The sequence below is a fragment of the Chelonia mydas genome, chromosome 1 (assembly GCF_015237465.2).
Source record: "Chelonia mydas isolate rCheMyd1 chromosome 1, rCheMyd1.pri.v2, whole genome shotgun sequence".
Taxonomy (NCBI): domain Eukaryota; kingdom Metazoa; phylum Chordata; order Testudines; family Cheloniidae; genus Chelonia; species Chelonia mydas.
In genome coordinates this window covers 22,091,193-22,110,440 of record NC_057849.1, presented here as the reverse complement: position 1 = coordinate 22,110,440, position 19,248 = coordinate 22,091,193, and the positions used below count along the sequence as shown (strand labels likewise).

General features: G+C 41.8%; 1 protein-coding gene across 1 annotated transcript in view; it reads left to right on the top strand.

The window, feature by feature from the left end:
* The window catches only part of DLG2 (discs large MAGUK scaffold protein 2), a 1,449,547-nt gene that overhangs the window by 274,573 nt on the left and 1,155,726 nt on the right, over positions 1-19,248 (top strand). The window lies entirely within an intron of this gene.

Genomic DNA, 19,248 nt, shown 5'->3' with positions numbered 1-19,248 from the left:
TGAGTCTTGTACTTTAAGGTGAGGCTCTGCTAGTGTGCGTTGTATGGAGAAGAGCTCAGTATCCGTGTGGTGATGTGGTGATTGTGCGGATGTTAAGTCCCACATTTAGCTCACAACAAGGAAGGATTACTACAACAAACATAAGCCACATACCATAAGCACAAGAATGGTTGGAACCAGAAATGTCTTTATGTTGATTGTTCTCTGTCTTAACTGACATCAAGCCTGAAAATGCAAGAGAGTATCCTGGAATGGGCTTTTATAGTCAACACTTGTCCACAGGTCCTCTAAAAGTTCCAGAGAAAAGTCAAAGGACTCACATAACTGCAGCAAAAAATATGCAACACAAAGGTCCTTCACCAACAATAGAAGTCTTTTTGTCAAAATTTCCCGGAATTATAGCAACAATTCTTTGCATCTATATGGCACATTTCATGTGAAGAATTCAAAACACACCACAGACATTGTCTATTTAAACCTCACTACGCCTGCATGAGGTATGGGTAAATTGAGGCATGGAGTGTAAGTGACTTCTTCAAGGATTTGCAGTGAGACCGTAGCAGAGCCAGCAGTAGAACCCACAGATCCTGGTTCATAGTCCTATGCTCTAAATACTTCCTTTTGAGAACAGCTAGCTCCTGTACTTCTATGAAGCTCTTTCTTGTCTAGCCCTGCCGTTGGCACAGGAGTTGTGCACATCCTTATGAAAGTAAACTAATTGAAGTTCTCAAAACTTTAGATTAGCCATTTAATGTACCATGACTCCTAAAAACCAAGGCAGTAAACATTTTGTCCCAGTCTTCCATGACTTATTACAGGAGCCACTCTGGGTTTCAGGGCCTCTTGAGGGACCACAGAGCACTACTTTGTGCCAGAGAAAACAAAACAGAGTTTTAAGAGAACTGAAGACTAGAGCATACTTACCAGCAGCAGTAAGTATGGAATGAAAAGCCAGAAGCACTTTTGCTATTGGAATAAAAGGAGAAAGAGAGAGAGAGCTCTCCCAAGCCACTTTACTGCAGCTCTCTGAAAAGATTCCTGGAAAAGAGCCTTTTTAAAAATAAATAATAAATCGGATGTGGGCAACCGTATTCATTTGAGTTTCCTGCCTAGTCTGCTCAGGATTCTGGAAAAGGAGCTTTCTCTCTTCTCAGCCTTGCAAAGTTCTCTCTGATCTGCTGACACCACTGTTCCTCACCTACCGGAGAAGAGGGCAAAGCAGCTCCACAAGCAATAATATTTAGTGCTTTTCACCATCAAAACACTTCACAAACACTAACTGCTTGTTCATCACAACAGCAGGCAAATATTAGTATTGTCCCCATTTTTTACAAAGGACCTGTTGAGGCACAGGAGCTGAATACCTTGCTCGAGGGCACAGAAAGGAGTCTCTCAGCAGTGGGATTAGAAATCAGGAATCTTTGGCTCCCAGTTCTGTGGTCAAACCATTATCCCTCTCTTTGCATTTGTGATGGTAGTTATGAATGAATTCAGAGTGCTGTTTGGGAAAGTGACATCATGGTTTTCCTTTCCCTGTTCCATTCTGAATAGGGTGTATCTGACAGTACCTGCCTACAGGTAGATAATGCACCAATCACCCACCAGAACCGCTGACAAAGGATATTTAGATTTTCCTCTCCCCAGAATTTCTAACACTTTGCGCTCCACCATATCCCTAACACTGTCGGCCATTTTTTAAAAACTGCAAATCTTTGTTTCACATAATAGCTTTAAAACTGCAAATTTGTGGCCAGATTCAGTATGAGGCAATATGTTGATTTCATTGATGAACAAATCCAGTTGGATGAATCAGTTTCCATGATTTTAAATTTCTGAGAGGAGTCAAGTTTTCAAACTTGGATGCTCAAAATTTACTTTTACCGGGTCAGGGGGAAAAGGAGGTAAATAGGTGCCTGAATGGATATTTAGGTGCTATGGCCTGATTTTCAAAAATGCTGAGCACCTTTACTTCCCATTGACTTTAGTGGGATTCATTAGTCGTCAGCAACTTGAAATCAGGCTATTAGTTGCCTATTTAGGTATTCAAATGGGTATTTAGGTGCTTAACTTCAGAGAGTTTGAAAGTTTGGCTCAGGTTTCAGTCCCAGGGAATTACAAATGCTTACACCAGGAAAGATTTTGGCCCACCATGTGTAGAAAACTGTAACTTTATAACCACCGACTTGTGCTAGTTTCCCCCTCTACATACTTAAAATCTACGTTAACACGTTTCTGTATTTGTTGTTTTTAGAGCCCTGTGTAATCTTGAAAGCTTGTCTCTTTTACCAACAGAAGTTGGTCCAGTAAAATGTTATCTCGCCCACCTTTTCTCTCTCTGTCATTGTATTTATTTTGTGTTATATCAATTAACAGAGCTCCAACATCTTTTACAAAGATTTAAAAAACACACGATATTTAAAATACCGAGAGCAATTGACAATGTAATTTAAACATAGACTGCCTATCTAGATGTAAAGATTATCCATCAATTAGTGACAATAAAAAACATCCCTTAATTATACTTTGAGTCCCACAGACCATCTCCTCCCCAAACATCTGGGGGGAAAGATGAGCACATAGTTTATTGGAAAGGTTAATAAATAAACAAACAAATAAATAAGTTGCTTGGCAGACCATCAGTGAGTTTCAAAGCCCGGGGTCCCCCTGGAGAATGTTCTGCCAGCAATCCCTTCTCATGTAAACAGAGAGGGCTGCAATATGAGTGCTTCCTCTGATTGTTAGGTTCAAATCTGAAAGATTATGGGACACAAACGTAAATGGAGTTAAGGGATTACACTACATTTCCTTCTATCTGAGATACTTGTGTAGCCCCCATTTATCAGAATATCTGAGCACCTCACAATCTTTACAACACTACTAAGCAGTGGGGAAGTAAACTTATCTTCATTTTACACATGAGGAACTGAGGCCCAGATCCTTAAAGGTATTGGGGTGCCAAACTCCCATTAAATGATTTCAATGGACATTAAGCACCTAACCATGGGCCAGAGAGACTATTAACTTGGCCAGGGTCTCACAGGGAGTCTGTGATAGAGCAGGGAATTAAACCTAGGTCTCTCAGGTTCTAGTCTAGTGTGCTAACCACTGGAGCATCCTTTTCTTTCCTGTTTTTTTTTTTCTTTCGTATTAGCAATTTTTATATAGAAGTTCTTCTCAAGATAAAAATAAATAATTCACAAATTAAAAACAAAAGCAGCCCAAGATAATTCAGTAATATCACAAAGACTCTGCATTATTGAGCTATTCTTGAATTTGAATAGAGGGATGCCTTTACTCATTACAGTTTAGAAAGCCAAAAATACAAGTCTGTTATACCTTTGACTCTGGGCTGTGTTCTAGTCCATCTACAGAATTTTTTTTCCACTTCTTAGACAGAAGGTATATAAAATGTCAGTGTCTGACAGCTATTATTTTTGCTACTGTTCCAGAAGCAAACCTAGATAAACAGTTGCTGTAAGATTTGACTTTGATCCAAAAACAAGGTTCGTATTTGTAATGCTTGAGATTGTGTCATGCTGCAGGATGATGTAATGAGCTGTGACATGGTATGACATGGTGTGATGTGATGTTAAAAGTCTTAAACAATCAAAGTGGCTGAATACTGAATGCGAGAAAAAGTCTGAAGTTGGAAATGCTGCTATTTAAATGGGGGCTTACATGCTAATTACAAAACCCTGCCCTGTGATACATGAGTGTTTTGGTGGGCAAAGAGCTTCTTGCCACCCAAGTACACCCACTCATTAACTTTGTAGGATTCCAACTTGATTGTTGGGGTTAGGGTGCAGCTAAAGTGCCTGCCAAAGGACCATGGGTGAAATACTGGCCCCAGTGAAGTCAATGGCAAAACGACTGAAGAATTTCACTTCATGGCCCTAAAAAAAAGCATGTTGCTTCTTTTTAAGGTATCATACAGAATGGATTTCCTAGAACTCCAGGGTCAAGCAGTCCTGCACCATCGAGACAATTTTATGATTTTCCATGGGGCTCACCTCCGCAATCTCATACAGTATATGGGTCAGTATTGTAACATTTATGCAATAAGCAATCTAAATGCAGTGGAGTTGTATGCAGCGTGAATCAGGGCTGAATTTGGCAACTTATATGTGCCATTTTTAAAAACCGAAGAGTTTTATGAAAATTGTGTTGTGGTTGAAATAAGGCTGGCCAGGGTTAGAGGATCCTCTTTTCTGCTTTACTTTAGAAGCAGAAGCCTCCGAGGGGGAAGGATTATATTTGAGACCTCTTTCATCTTCTCAGTGGAACATCACAGGAGCAGAGCAGGAATGACAATTTATATTTATCTTTTTAAATACAAAAGTATATGTGCGTGACGGCATAATGGTAAAGGGAATTCTTAGGCTGCAAGCACACTCTAATCACTGGAATCCACAAAGTTTAAATTGCTTTTGAAATTGGAGTTAAAGGTATGTCTGTCTCCTAGTGTGTTTGACTGATGGGTAGAGGCATAGGCTTGTGCTTGGAATGCTTTTACTAGACCTGAGTTCTTTAGACGTAACCTATTATCTTATTTGAGGTGTCCCATTAAAATGTAATTAAAAAGGTAATTATTGCTACAAAGACAACCTAAAACTGAGGTGGGGATACCCAATGCATCATTCCAATCCTCAGGGGTGGGGGCGGGGGGAGATGAGTCATGTAGCTCTAATATATACTGAAATAAAGAAAGAAAATTAAAAGAGAGGGATTGGGAGAGAAGGGCAGGATGATGGTGGAGGAAAAGAAAGCAAAAACCGTGAAGAAAGGGAAGGGTGGGGGAAGGGTTGTGCTGGAGAGAAGAGGAAGTAGAAAGAAGAGAAAGAATAGTGAAGACAGGCAAGTGGGACAGGGAGAGAGAATTTACTGTTAATAACCTATGCATCTAGTGGGAGAAATACTTGTCATCTCCTTGCTATAGCCTTGTAAATTGACATGTATACTACAAGTGCTATCATTGATGTTCTGTCAAGGTTCCTATTATAGAAAGATTCACTTGTTTTAAGTGTAAACCTGGGATATAGGTTTTCAAGTTTGAACTGTTTAAAAAAAAAACTATGTAGCCTAAATGTTTATTTTTAGGCATTTTGAGTGCTTTTGGAAGTCTCCTCCAAAAATGTCCTTGTAATGTGCAGTGTTTTATTGAAGACAAAGCTAGGAATGCCACATACATTTAAGGTTGCTCCACACCTTCCATTATAAGACCCTGTATACAGTTGCTTATAACTTTGCCAAACTTTAACAGAAATTTTCCCTGCCAGATGTTTGCCTCAGGCTGATTTTTTTTTTTTTTTTTTAAAGATTCAGCTAAAATGGTACAGCCATTTCTGAGCATGAGATTAAGGGAAAATATGTTGTTCTGCCTATGTTAAAAAAAATTACTGTCATTTCATAGAGATGCTCTAGTGCCTCCATGCTTTGGAACAGAGACTGGAATCATAGAATCATAGAATCATAGAATATCAGGGTTGGAAGGGACCCCAGAAGGTCATCTAGTCCAACCCCCTGCTCGAAGCAGATATGGAGATATGACATGGGTTGCTCTGGTGTCAGGGATGTATCTTGTGTCATCTCTGTGAAAATTCACCCATATTTTGCCAAATTATAAACCTCCAGAAAATGCCAGCCACCCAGGAGTTTGCTCCCCTCACAGCTCCTATATGCCAACCAGATGGCACAAGCACCCTCACCTCAGAGTTATTGAGCTTGTTCCCACGCAGGACTGCAGGGACTGAGCAGGACATTTTCTGCAACTGCTCCTCCTCCTTGGGGCCGCTATGGTGCCTGGCAGAGGAACTGAGAACAGGGAGACTTATGATCTCAATGCTCCCCCTGTTGGCTTTTAAATATTCAGAAAAATTAGACTCTTGGTGTCTCAAATTGGCTACTGAAAATTAGTAGACACTTCTGACAATTTTGGCAATCTCTTTGTATCTTAGTTCCCCATGTGTAAAATGGGAATGATAATACCACCTCTCCTCACAGGGGTGTTTTGAAGATACATTCATTAACATCTGCAAAGCACCACAGAATAGCCCATGAGGAAATTAATAACTTTGAATTCAGTTTGGATAGTGTGGGTTAAATAAGACCCGGGGCCATATATTGACTGAAGTGGATAAAAATAAATACTGAATAACTGCTCACTTTGTGAATGAGGCAAGGGGCCTATAGAAACAATAGTATGTGATTATGTAAATAAAAGCTGTATCTTAATACATGCACACAAGAGGGCCGAATTAACGTTTCATGGGCAACCTGGATTCAGGCATTTCCTAACTTCTGAGTGCTTGACTTTACAACTGTAACATTCTTTTAATGTAATATTTTATGGAATGTAGTTTTTATATAAGTCTAAAATAGCTGTTTCTTTGTTTCTTTCCTCCACTTTCTGAGACAAAAAGTTGTCCCCAATACATTCCAAGAACTTATTAGACATTTTGTGTTTTACCATATTATTTTTCCAACAGATATCTGGGTAGTTAAATTTCCCGATTACTATCAGGTCATGTGTTTTGGATATTTCTGTTATTTGTTCTAGAAATGCCTCATCCACCTACTTTTCCTGATGCTTTTTCTAATCCTAACCCATGATGTAACTCTGAACATTCACAGAAATATAATGCTAGCTGGGTGCCTTTTTGAGTTCCCTACAGAATATGATGCCATTTTTCCAAGATGCAAAACAAGAATTGAAGGCACATAAAGTCCGAACTATGTTTAGTTTCAAATGGCACAAAATGGAAAGATGCCCTGTCAGTTGGTATCAGTGGTACTGAAAGCTCTAGCTAGAACACTGAAATTGAGTGCTGTGGCAGGGTTGTGTGGATCATCCATCTTTCACTTACACTGAGCTTGAATTCTACTGATAAATCATCATTTTGTGTGTACTGAAATCTCAGTCTACTATATGTTTCAATAGCGTGATATACCAGACTGAGGGCTGCAGTCTTGGAGCACTTGCATTGAGAAGGGATTTCCAGAGGGAATGAGTCTAAATGGCACTAAAAGAGTAATTTTGTTAGGGACAATACTGGTAGAGAACAGTGTTTCTCAACCATCTTGATACCAGGGAACAGCTTGCTGCCTTCCTAAACTGTGTCAAGGAGATCTCAGGGACTGGCATTGGTCCACAGACTGGTCGTTGAGAAACACTGGCATAAAAGATCAGTTATTTTGCACTCCAAGCTGTGTCCTGATCATACGTATTATCAAGAAACTGGAAAAGGGTGAATATAAAAATTCAGGGAAAACACAGCTATCATATATTAGGTAAATTAGAAAAACGTGGATTTATTTAGTGACATGCCTTAATCTTCCCTCAGTTGCTTAGAACCCAAGAAATGTGGTTCATTATTGTATGTGTCAAGAACTAGATTAAGTGCTCTAAAGTAGACTGCAAATCTAATTTTGAAATTTTAATTTCCATTGCAGAGGGAATAGGTTCAAAACAGTCTTGCCCCTCCTGTGGCAGGTCTTTGGTGGCCTTTCAAAATCTCTCAGAACCTACTGCACCTTGGAACTATGTGGTATGTACCTAGAAGGCATTGTGGCTGAAACAGTTTTGGCCATCCCCAGTATGAATATGGGGCAACACTGCAGCAATTTAGGATGTGGCTATGACTAGTGTGTCCACACTGAACTGATTGTACTTAAATTGGTTCTATCCCACTGGCATAATTGGCTTGGGGATGGTTCACATCTCTAATGTAGAGATTTTTCAAAGGCATAAATGGGTACTTAGCATCTATTAATGCCTTTGAAAATCTCCCCCACTAACCCTTAATCCTTTCGATTGACCAAAGCAACAACAACAAAAATTCCAGGGCATTTTTAATTCAAAGAGGCTCAGCCAAATTCTGGTTTATAATATTTATTTCTGTTTTACTGAGAGTTTTCATGCAGTTATCTCATCTATACAAGCTGTAAACTCCATGGACATCACCATTGTTCTCATCATGAATTCCAAAGTTTGCTGATTGTTGTCTACATAAGTTATGCATCTTTGGCCTTTTTCTTGGTCTTTTCTGAGTCCGGAACCTTTTTATCATCTTCCAGACACATTGATTTTCAGTCATGCAAGTAAACGTGCTCAATTTGTTCTTCCTGAGTTAACACAATGTGTCAGTATGTGCAGACCAGTCTGTCACATTCTTTATTTGTTGATAAGTGTGTCCTCTTAGCTGACACTCAATATCCTGTTGTTATCCTGCCCTCACCTGTGATCTTAATCCTATACCCACAACTGACCTTTTAGGACTGTCAAACTAGCCATTAGTCCTTCCCTTGGATATTCTGACATCTCATCTGAATTGTCTCCTTTAGCAGAATTCTGTTTGCAACAAGGTAGTGGAGACACATCCTCACTTGACCCTGCTGCGATAGTTAAATCAAGTAATTTTCCAAGTAATTTAAACGAAATAGAAATGTATGTTAGTCGAGCAAGAGTTTATAGTAGGTGAAAGGCATGAAAAGTAGTTTGTGAATACTGAATTGCATTCATCACTCTGCTTTCACATTAAATTAAATAATTATTGACAGGATAAAGGTCGCATTATTGGTTTGCTTGCAAGAGCTGGGAGATGATGGGAGTTTAACTTTGTTTAAAGCATGGATGGTTTGCGACTTTGACATTGAAAACTCCCACTGTTCTTCAAGGTGCAGTGGTGCTTGGCTGTTTTTCACTTAATCATTGTGGCATTAATGATGCTGCTGAGCGAAAGGCTTTGAACTGGTGTTTTGGCTATAAACTATCAATATATAATGATATTTTAGAACCCCATACAAACCTATTCCCAGCTACGTAAAATGCCAGGTTATTGCATCAATAGTTATTTAGGACTAGATTGAGACTTTACAACTAGCCCTGTGTAAGGGGCAGTGCATAGCTGCAGTGCTCCAGGGGGAGTCCATGAAAGAAATGTAACTGGGAGACTTCCCTTTTTCCCTCTTGCTCCAGGGAAAAGCAAGTTACTGTAGCCCCTTAATGGGTGCCATTAAGTGCCATAAGTGAAAGTGCCATTTCATACCTTCTCATAGAATAGCAGTCTCAGAAGAAGGTTGTTCTTTCCCCTTTCCTGTGCTTGCCCAGGAGAGGGAGGTGGGCCAGGTTCAGGGAGTGGTGGCGCAGTCTGTAGATCTTACAGGACTCAGTAGAGGCCTTTACAAGTGTGTCTATGCTAGGATCAGGACCTTATGGTGACATATAAGATATAGTAAAAAGAAAAGGAGTACTTGTGGCACCTTAGAGACTAACCAGTTTATTTGAGCATGAGCTTTCGTGAGCTACAGCTCACTTCATCGGATAATAAACTGGTTAGTCTCTAAGGTGCCACAAGTACTCCTTTTCTTTTTACGAATACAGACTAACATGGCTGTTACTCTGAAACCTGATATAAGATATAGGTGGGCCTTTGGCAGTGGGGGAAACAAGCTGAGAAGACTGTGTTGGAGGAGCCACTCTGGCGCCACCTGCTGCTGCATACAAGAAAACAAAACTTTCAAGACTCAGCAGTGGACCCAAAACCCCCAGCTGCCAGGTGAGGGAGAGTATACTCCCTTGCCTCTCACCCCTAGTGGCAGCTCTGCTTCTGTGCACCTGATCTTCCTCGCTGTAGCATAGTACAGGGAAGACCAGAATGGCTGCAATGACTCAGACTGGTGAAGAGGGGGAATAGCTCTGCTAATATGGTAAGAAGTTGAGGACCAACCACTCTTGGAAACGTGTTCCCTCTTACATGAACTAATGTCCATGTACAAGTAAAGGTACAGTTTTAATGGCACTCAGAACAGCATGGACTTCTCCATGAACTCAGGTGCTATTGTGATGGGGGCTGTATAAGAATCTAAATAGATGCCCCCTAGACTCTGGTCCGCACTGGAGGGGTCACAGAATGCAGCTCCCCTGCAGCCCAGGAGCTAATAGCTATAGTTAGCAAGTTAACCTTGCTGTTGTCCATGGAGCGAGGAGGGTTGAGCAAAACAAACTCCCTGTGGACTCTTTCTTGCTATGTCTCCTGCCTTTGTCACACTATTACTGGCCCTGCGGAGCAGGTGGTGCGGAGGATGCATTCTAACAGCTCTGCTGGGGGTTGATCAATTGTCTCCCGCTGCATGATTACACGGTAGGGAAACACAGGGCCCTGTGATTTTCTGATAGGAGATTAAAAGAGGAAAGCATTGCTTCAAATGTTAATGGTTATTGCCATCAGGTCTGCTATTCTGTTTGTTTTTTTCCTCAATAAGTGGAACGTTTATAAGATTGTATTTTTATTAAGTGAATTGTGAACATTTCACAAAATATAATTTAAAATGAGGCTTGTATAGTCTGACTTGTTGATATATTACTCTGTCATATTTGAGGATGTGCAGTGTAGCCTCACATAACATCACACAGGATCTTTTAGCAAAGAAATACAAAAAACTCAAAACCCAAACCAAGCCCCAACCTGTCAGCCTCTCCGATTTAAATAATGTGAACATAATCTACAATTTATTGCATAATTCATAGGAAATCTGAAATATTTCATATAGGTCAGAAACAAGGTGGGTGAGTTAATATCTTTTATTGGACCAACTTCTGTTGGTGAGAGAGACAAGCTTTCGAGCCACACAGAGCTCTTCTTCAGGTCTGGGAAAGGTCACAGCTAAAGGCAGGGTGGAACAGAATGCTTAGCATAAGTAGATCTTGAATGGTCACCCTGAATATGTGCTAACTACTTATGCTTAAACAATCTGTTCCGCGTTGTATTTAGCTGTGATGCTCAGAGTCCCTTTCCCGGACCTGAAGAAGAGCTCTGTGGGGCTCAAAAGCTCGTCTCTCTCATCAACAGAAGCAGGTCCAGTAAAAGTGTGACAGGATGCCTGGGGCACAAACTGAAACTGTGGGACTGCTGTGCCACCTTAACTCTCCAGCCTGGGCTGTCTCACACAATGCCATGCCAGCAAACTCCTGCAAGCACTGTGATCACTCAGTCACCACAATGTGTAGCCCCACACCGAACTAAATTGCATGAATGCTCCCTGAGCCAGTCATGAATCATACAGCGAGAGGCACCAGCCAATCACCCCAGCTCCCAGCCTTGCACCCCAGAAATATACCATCTTACACTGCTCAAGACTCCCGTGGATGGTGCAAGCTCATTAATTAATTTGCCACTTTGCCATAGAAAAGTGGACATACACCAGCCTTTGTAATCTGAGCTGAGATTCCCCAAGCACTTCAACCAAGAGCACACTATTTTAGGTAAAATATAAAACAGATTTATTAACTACAGAAAGGTAGATTTTAAGTGATTATAAGTAGTAGGCAGAGAGATCACAGTTGATTATCTAAGAAATAAGAATAAACTCGCAGTCTAAATTCTACAGACTAAGCAAGATCTGAATCAAGCAGTCTCTCACCTTCATAGATGTTACAGGCAGTTCACCGTTCTCAATACACAGTCTGGATTCCCTTCCCAGCCTGGGACCAATCTCCCCCGTTCAAAGTCTGTGTCTTCCAGGTGTTGAGATGGGGAAGGAGAGAGGCCAAGTGATGATGTCACTGTCCCTCTTTTATAATTTCTTCCAGCTGCTAGAAAGATCCTTGCTGTGGCTGCCCTCATTGTGTACATGCCCTCTCTGAGAAGTCTCTGGGATAGTGGATTCTTCTTGATGGGCCAACAACACCTGTCTGGCCAGTGATGGTTGCTTCTTTGTCATTACTGAAAGACCAGCTGTGGGTGTCTCCCAACCTCACAACATATTTCAGTAACACATATAGCAATACTTCATAACTTCACATACAATTTAACAGGATATTAAGGTTCAACAGATCAAGACTTTTAAAATGATACCTCACAAGGCATGCATTGTACCAAACATATAATCAATATCACAGAATACGGTGAATATTGGGATTCCAGGCTGCTACCTTGAGGTACAGAGTGTCACAAGATATTACCTCACCCACCTTGTCTTTTTAATAGCCTGGGTCCGACACAGCTGAGAGTACGCTGCATGATACAGTTCACACATTTACCAGCTAATTGTTCTTTATATTTGGTGTGCTCCCCTATAGTTCGATTTTGTTTTGTAGCTTGATTTCTTGTTTTTTCTCAGACAAAGATACTTTACCTACAAGAGATTCTATCAGGATTCCAGCTGTCCATCTTATTTCACATTGACTACATGCTAACAATGCAATTCCACTTTCACATTAGTGGTTTGGTAACACCTGCCTACCACTGATTTTTCAATGAATGTAACATGGATGAAAACCTTCTAGCTACTCTTTCTTACAGTGCTTTTAGCTATATGTTGCATATATTTCTATTGAAAATAGCCAATTTGTTGAACTTTGAAGTGTTCATTAGAGATGAAAAGACCTTGATATGTATACTGAAGAGCTGTAGCTAGGCAGGAAACTAGCACTATGATCCTGGCTCCCCTAAAACTGATGGAGTCCGTACCTTGAAGGCCTTTTACAGGCCCTCCCTACCTTGCTTCTCCCCCAAGAGGGATTTCACAGGCTCGAGCATAGGTGTATTCATTTTAACATGTATCCATCTGTTCTAAAAACATGTGCAGAGCCCAGAATCTGTGAGTGTAACCTGACCGCCTAAGTTACCGCACACAAATTCAAGTGCAAAAATGTCTAAAAATTAGGAGCTGTCCCTGCTAAAAACAATATAGCCAGAAGACCAGTGCTTCATATCCTGTGGTTGCACAGGTATTTGCAAAAACCTCTGAGTGTCAGGATCCCAGGCCAACCTGGTCGTTAGGTAGCAGCCTTAGCCGCTGACCCATGGTAATGCACTGAATCAGCACCCCACACCGACAGCCTTAGTACTAAAGACCTACAGGCCCACAGCAGCCACACCCCAGGCCCCGGGTTGGATGGACTGGCAGCACTCTCATTGGACTATATCAGGTTCCCAGCAGGAAGAGGAAGCTGTTTGAGCAACAGACCATTGCCTGCTGGTTGCTCCCCAGACCACCTTGCCCTGCTGCCTCACCCAACCTTGCCTCCCCAACCCACTGACCAGGCCTCTTTGATTAGATCTTTTGGCTATTGACCCCTGTGAGAACTCTGACCATTGCCCTGGACTGCCTCTGATAATGGATTGACCTGCTGACTACTTGACCACCCACACACACTTGACTCCTGCTCTCGGCCACCAGGCTTTACACTGAACCAAAACTGGCAGGTGCTGAAATAGTGGCAGCACTGTCAGGATTGCAGGTGGTTCCTTAAGTATCCTGCAACAGATGTTGAGTTCCAGACCACACTGAACCAAAACAAGGAGCATCTTTTTGCTATCACTAGTAAGGAGGCCCATAGGGTACTATGCCAGATAGGGATCATGTAGCACCATACGTTCACATAACAGGTGATGAGCTGTTTGGAGATTTGACTGTGGTTGGCCTTGGGTGTTCAGAAGAAGCTTCCCCAGCTAGGGGGAGTTTGTAACCCACATACACCTTGTGTGGTGCTCTGTCCCCCTCCGGTGGTGGCTGGGCCATATATAGACATTGACGAGCCTGCTACAGCCATGGATGACATATGTGGGTGTTTCAGCTCTAGCATATGTTGAGATACAGAGGTCTCAGGCTCAATCCCCAGGGCCAATGATCCACCCAGGTGTGCAGCGTTGGCTGTAGCAGACTCATCATCCTCTCCGTGGCTCAGCAATCACTAGAGGGGGATAGAGTACCACACTGAATGGCTGTATGTGGGTTGCAAGCACACTGGGAAAGGCAACTGCCTAACACTCAGGAGCTGAACTGAAAAATAAATTGTCTGTGTTTGAAAAGAAGGGATCCGTGGAATGAAGAACATCTCAAGCAGCAGCAGTTAGCCAGTTAAGTCTCAAGCAGAGCAAAATGCATCCCACTCTGCTATGCCCCCTTGTGATCTGAGTCTGGTCAGGCTCTGATCTACCATGGGCCACAAGGTGATATCCTCCTGCTTACTTTCCCCATCCTCTCTAACTTGGAGTTTGGCTGTACCATGAACATGTTGCTGCTGCACTACCACACTGCCAAGTGCTGCCCGCTTGTCTTTGGCTGCTATGTGTATGTAACAGGCTGGCAGTGTTTGCCTGAAACCTCCCAGCCTGTTATAGCAGGTGTTAATCATGTTTGGGAAGAGTTAAGTGGATTTTACTGACTTCCTGGGGCAGGTGGCTCATTACTTTCACCTGTACAGAAGGACAGTGGAAGTGCTTTCTATGGAGAAGGTGTGAACTGGTCAGTGGTTAAGTACGAGCTGTCAGAACAGGAAAGAAGATCTGAACTTTTCTGTTAGTAAAGCCACACCCTTGGAAGAGGGTGAGTTGGGATTCTTCAGTGTGTGGACCTTTGTTTTAGAGTGGTTTGGAACATATAACTGTACATGGTGTAACACACTTGTCTAACTTTGTCTTAAACCTTTGATGCTGCAATTTCCACTTGTGCTCAGTTGAGTATCTTAAATATTCCACAGAGGGTGCATTCTCCAGAATATGCACCCCACATACCTGTCCTGCAAGATTCATCTTTTGGTAGGTACAACTCACTTGTGCTGCTGCTGCTGTGTCTACCGTAGAAAATTCTCAGTGGCTGTAAATTTGAAATATCTGTCTTATTGCTGGTGCAAAAGCCTGATTTAGTGACTCATGTACAGCCCAAAGTGACTGTAGTTACTACCTCGTATTTTCATAGCTTTTCATATTGATTAGTTCACTGCTAGCCTTTTCTTACAGGATTGCTCCATGAGCTTACTGTTGCTGAACAAATTGGAGAAATCTCAAATACTGGAACATTTTTTAAGGGGGCTCTGACACAATCTTTCTGTATTTGATGGATGTACTCAAAGGATTTAGTTAAATTTCTTCTTTCTAACAAAGATTGGCAACATCCCTTCAGGGTAATTTAAACAAAGAGTTGCTTAGAACTGTAAGCAAAAAGGGAAAAAATCAACCTATGAAAAACAAATTGGGAGGAAAACAACTTGAGAAAAAATGCCTTTCTGAGATGGAATATTTGCATAAGCCCTTAAAAGAGAATATGAACTTTAAGCTAATAATAAATGGGTTATATAGAAAGCATCTTGTTTTACGAAGAAAACTAGCTCTGTTTTTGACCGAACAATGTATTGTGGCAAGGCATCTCCTTTAACTCATTGACCTCAGCATTTCTCCTTCTGGCAGTGGAGTCCTGGAGTAAACCAGTCTTACTCCAGAGAGTTTTTATTCCTCACTTGGGTTTATTTTTCAATATTTACAAAGTGGGCCTCAGGGTAGGCCCAAGCAGAACTCGTAAGCCAAACAAACTCATAACTCCCCTTTCCCTGCCCCCTCTCTGGGATGTTGCCTTATTATGCTGGATTTTGGGTGCCAGTCCTTCCCCAAACCGCAGTTAGCTGGGTTGCTTCCCCATATAGGGAGGAGACCAGCCTTCCACCCAGGAGAAGCCTTTTCTCCCTCCTGCAGCTTTTTTTGCATTTCAGAACCAACATTTATCCACTGTGAATAAACAATTACATAGTTATTGAGAGAGAGGAAGAGGAACTATGAATGACTCTGTAGCCTGGTGGTCAGAGCACTCGCTGGGGAGGTGGGAGACCCAGGGTCCGGTCCCCTTGCTCTGGTGACTATGTAATTATTCATCTACAGTGGAACAACTTCAACAAGAGAGGTTTCAGAGTAACAGCCTGTTAGTCTGTATTCGCAAAAAGAAAAGGAGTACTTGTGACACCTTAGAGACTAACCAATTTATTTGAGCATGAGCTTTCGTGAGCTACAGCTCACTTCATCGGATGCATACTGTGGAAACTGCAGAAGACATTATATACACAGAGACCATGAAACAATACCTCCTCCCACCCCACTCTCCTGCTGGTAATAGCTTATCTAAAGTGATCATCGAGATGGGCCATTTCCAGCACAAATCCAGGTTTTCTCACCCCCCCCCCCCCACAAACTCACTCTCCTGCTGGTAATAGCCCATCCAAAATGACCACTCTCTTTACAATGTGCATGATAATCAAGGTGGGCCATTTCCAGCACAAATCCAGGTTTTCTCACCCCCCCACCCCCCTCCAAAAACCACACACACAAACTCACTCTCCTGCTGGTAATAGCGTATCCAAAGTGACCACCCTCCCTACAATGTGCATGATAATCAAGGTGGGCCATTTCCAGCACAAATCCAGGTTTTCTCACCCCCATACACACACAAACTCACTTTCCTGCTGGTAATAGCTCATCCAAAGTGACCACTCTCCCTACAATGTGCATGATAATCAAGGTGGGCCATTTCCAGCACAAATCCAGGTTTTCTCAACCCCCCCCCCCCCACCCCCACACACAAACTCACTCTCCTGCTGGCAATAGCTCATCCAAACTGACCACTCTCCTTACAATGTGCATGATAATCAAGGTGGGCCATTTCCAGCATAAATCCAAGTTTAACCAGAACGTCTGGGGGGGAGGGGGGTAGGAAAAAACAAGGGGAAATAGGCTACCTTGCATAATGACTTAGCTACTCCCAGTCTCTATTTAAACCTAAATTAATAGTATCCAATTTGCAAATGAATTCCAATTCAGCAGTTTCTCGCTGGAGTCTGGATTTGAAGCTTTTTTGCTGTAAGATAGCGACCTTCATGTCTGTGATTGCGTGACCAGAGAGATTGAAGTGTTCTCCGACTGGTTTATGAATGTTATAATTCTTGACATCTGATTTGTGTCCATTTATTCTTTTACGTAGAGACTGTCCAGTTTGACCAATGTACACGGCAGAGGGGCATTGCTGGCACATGATGGCATATATCACATTGGTGGATGTGCAGGTGAACGAGCCTCTGATAGTGTGGCTGATGTTGTTAGGCCCTGTGATGGTGTCCCCTGAATAGATATGTGGGCACAGTTGGCAACGGGCTTTGTTGCAAGGATAGGTTCCTGGGTTAGTGGTTCTGTTGTGTGGTATGTGGTTGTTGGTGAGTATTCACTTCAGGTTGGGGGGCTGTCTGTAGGCAAGGACTGGCCTGTCTCCCAAGATTTGACCCAACACTCTCACAAATCTTGTTAGTCTCTAAGGTGCCACTAGTACTCCTGTTCTTTTTGTGAATACAGACTAACACAGCTGCTACTCTAAAACCTGTCATTCTTGCCTGAGTCATTTTTTCTTCTTTATTACAAAAGAGCTGTGCATAAAAACCTCAGGATCTCAGCTGATTCTTTTCCTGAAGTCCAGATCTTTTCTTGCATCACAACCATTTCCACAGCAGCAACATTGGGATGTTACAAATGGAGAAGTCAGCTTGCACAGCTGAGTGTGTTCCTAAGGACCAAAGATCCTGCTTTTACGCAAACATTATTGCCAACCATTAGCATTCATAAATTGTGAGTCAGGCTCCAGAAATCATGAGACTGGCTTAAAAATCATAAGTTGTTTTTCCCACCCAAATACATTTTGGGTTCTTTTGTTGGTCTTCTGGTTTCAGAGCCTTTCAGGTTCTTGGTCAGGTTTTTCACTCTTCTCTGCAAGCCTGTGGGCTAGAAACTTGCTTTTTATTTTATTTTTTTATTGAAAGCTGAGATGATTCTATATGATACTTAGTCCTTCCATGAGTGCAGGGGACTGGACTAGGTGGCCTCTTGAGGTCCCTTCTAGTCCTTTGATTCTATGAGTCTCAATATCATGAGACTCATGATAAAATTGCAAGAGTTGACAACACTGCGCAAATGTCCTAAATCATAAAAACTTAAGTTGCAACCAATTTTGACTTTAAATGAAATACAGGCCAGTTCAGCTTCTGTGTGTGAAGATTTCTGGCAATCCACCAGGAAAATTCACAGGAATGCAGGAAGATGCAAAAAGCATCTAAGAAACATACTGTTCTCAATCTCATATAGGGATTTACACTTGACTAAAAACTTAAACTACACTTAATCGGGACTTGAGTAATGGTGGAATGCTCCAGAGTGCCATTCCAGCATTTTTTGGGGGGAAATGACAACAACATTCAAGTATTGCCAGTACTGGAAGTACCAGAAGTTCATTCTGACACTTTGTTTTTTGAGGACTCAAGCACTGCTCTTGAGCTTCTCAGGCCTCATAGATCCCACGCTGAAAAATAAAGTCCTACAAATAAAGCTATTTCTTAGGTGAGTCGTGAAGGTCCCAGATGATTGCCTGTAAAACCTTTAAACCACAGCCCACTGTCTTGTATGCTGTGTGTAACACGCTTTCTTCAAAAAGGAAAAAAAAATTCTCTAAAGGTACATCTACACTGTCAAAATTCCCATCACCACCCCGCAGCAGTGAGTCTCAGAGATTGGGTCAACTGACTTGGGCTTGTGCTGTAAGGCTAAAAACTGTAGTGTAAATATTCCTACTTGGACTGGAGGCTGTGATCTGAGACCCTCCCCAGTTGCTGAGCCGCAGAGCCTGGACTCCAGCCTGAGTGGGAACTGCTATTTTTACCCCCCTACGGTGAACCTGAGTCAGCTGGTATGGGCTCTGAGATTTGCTGCTGCAGTTTTTTTCCTGTCATTTCAGATTTTTTTACATATATGAATAAAATATCTTGCCAAGCTTCTTTGATTCCCATTCATCTAGAACTTTGTCAGATAGGAAACTTAGCCTAATGGTTTGATTATTTTTGAAGTCCAGTATCTTGGGATCTTCTAGGGTTAGAAGCAGTCCATGTGTTCCACTGTAAAATTTGGAATCTCCCATTTTCAGTACTACCTGCCAGGTTACGGTCAGACTGTGGTAGATTGCAAACTGTCAAATTAAGTTCCCAAATGCTGACAACTTAAATGCTGTAACATATTATTATAACACTGAAAGACAATGTTGCCTGTACCCAGAAGACATATTAGACTGTTGTTTGTTTGTGCTTTGCTAACCATATGGTGAGTAGATGATAATTTGGACATTTTCCACCAGGGTTCAACAAGTACCTGGTGGAGAATCCTTATTTGCTTCATCTATCCATTCCACATGAATGTTACACAACCTACTTACTGGTTACCACCTGGCTACTTTGTCAGAGAGCTGTTCAAATATAATAATTGTATCCAAAATGTCAAGGGTGAATTTGTCCTTAAGTCTTAAATGGGACTCTCTATTTAATCTACAGGAAATTTTTTCAAAATATCGAAATCCCATTTTTCATAAGTGATTTAAGTACTTAGGAGCCAGCATTTCAATGGCTTTCTTTGCTATTTAGACTTCTAAATTACTTAGGCATTTTTAAAATGT